Raw genomic sequence first — 2,098 nt, 5'->3', positions numbered from 1 at the left:
GGGCAGATCTGCGAATGCTCCTAGAGAGCTCCGGATTCGGGTAAGTAACAAGTAATTCACCTTCACATGCTTGCTTTGCATAAAGAGTGCCTTACCCGCTGCTATCTTCTTCATCACCTCAATTTCTTGGAGGGCTTTTTGGGCTTCGGCCTTGGCAGATTTGGCGCTTTCAAGTGTCGAGGCAAGCTCGGACTCTCGAGTCTTGGAGTCAAGCTCTAAACTCTTGTGTTTTTCACAAGAGCATTGAGCTCTTGCCGCACCTCCACCACCTACGCTTCTTGTTTCTCTCGCTCGGTGCACTCCACGGCCGCAATGTCTTCGGCCTTGGACAACGCTTCCTTCAGGGTCGCCACCTCGGTGGTGGCCCCTGTAAACACCCATGTTGGTCCTGTCATTATTTGCAACCAGGTATTTTCATATACTTACATAAGGTACTACTTACCTTCCTTGTCCTTGAGCTGCTTCTTGGCACGGCCGAGCTCGTTCTTGGACCGCTCGAGGCTCTGCTTCAATGCATCGACCTCCGCAGTCAGTGCGGCAGAGGTCAGCAGTGCAGCCTGCATTCCCATATTGACACATTTATGTTAGACTCCTGCGTATATCTTTTTAGATCCTCAGTCCGCCTTTTCTTTCCGAACACCAAACTGAGCATCAGGGGCTACTGTCTATGCGGTAACATTTTTACATGTTTTAAATACATACCTCAAAGCCTGTTAGAAGGCTGACACAGGCTTCTGTCAGCCCACTTTTGGCGGACTGAACCTTCTAGATGACCGCACTCATAACAGTGCGGTGCTCCTCGTCGACGGAGGCGCCGTTGAGCACCTCCAGCAAATTATCCGGTGCCTCCGGTTGGACGGAGGCCACCGGGGTCATAGGCTTGCCCTTCTTGCGAGGGGGCCGCCTGCCGGACTCCGGAACCACTGAAGGTTCCTGTGCGGTGTCCGGCCCAGGTCCGGACTTAGATCCCTCTGGGGTTTTATCCCCTTTCGGCCTGGAGTCCGGGAGGTCGCCCTGTGGCACCTCCAGGACCACCTCCTCCTGGCTTAGCCCCTTTTGGGACTCCACCTCAGCATCGTCCGTAGGGCGAGGGGAGGTAGCAGTCGGGAGTGAAAGGCTATTCACATCCGACGAATCCAGGGAGCCGCTCGATGAATCACCGAGCTGAGCCTTGGGCGGACTGCATGATTATATTCGGCGTCAGAAGGTACTGTGCAATAAAGGAACACCATGAGTTATTCTGGTATTCGGATACTTACGATTTTGCCAGGGGCTTGCCCCTGGATGGCCACTCCTCTCTGCCATCGTCGGCGTCGGAGGCGTAGTCCGGAAGAAGGGTCTTCCCCTTCTTGGACCCGCCGGCCTCCCATGCTGGGGAGGCCTTCCTTTTCTTTCCTCCCCCCGTTGGAGGGGGAGAGGCTTCTTCCTCCACCTCCTCCTCGTCTTCGAAGGGGGAGTGCACTTTGGGGTCATCAGGCGATGAGTCCGACACCACCTGGCGCCGGGAACTCTTTCGAGTTCCCGTGGCCTTGTTCTTAGCCTTCTTCTCCGGCACCACGTGAGGTGCCGGAACCAGCAGCTTCGCCAGGCGGGCGTCTGCTAGGCCTTCGGTCAAAGGAGCCGGATAGTCGATCTGTCCGGACTTCTTCTGCCAGTCCTGTTAAAAGAATGGGAGCTTAGATCCCGCATAGAGTCAAACTATGAAAGACAAGTACCCTGTAATGGGTAAACTAAGCTTACCGCGCTCGCTTGGCGCTTCGCGCAGAATCCGCGATCCTCGGTAATGGGAGGGTGAACCTCGGAGCTCTTGAAAAGCACCTTCCAGGCATCTTCGTGCATTGTGTCAAAGAGCCTGGACAAAGTTGGGTGCTGGGCCGGGTCGAATTCCCACAAATTAAAAGCCCGTCATTGACACGGGAGGATCCGGCGGAAGAGCATGACTTGGACCACGGTGACAAATTTAACCTTCCTGTCGGTCAGGTCTTTGACGCAGGTTTGGAGTTCGGTCAGCTCTGCCGAATTACCCCACAATAGGCCCGTCTCTTTCCATGAGGTGAGCCGTGTGGGGATGCTAGATTGAAATTCGGGGGCCGCTGCC

The sequence above is a fragment of the Triticum dicoccoides genome, chromosome 5B, assembly GCF_002162155.2.
Source record: "Triticum dicoccoides isolate Atlit2015 ecotype Zavitan chromosome 5B, WEW_v2.0, whole genome shotgun sequence".
NCBI classification, from domain to species: Eukaryota; Viridiplantae; Streptophyta; class Magnoliopsida; order Poales; family Poaceae; genus Triticum; species Triticum dicoccoides.
The sequence above is the reverse complement of the archived record's forward strand: the minus strand, read 5'-3'. Positions refer to the sequence as shown.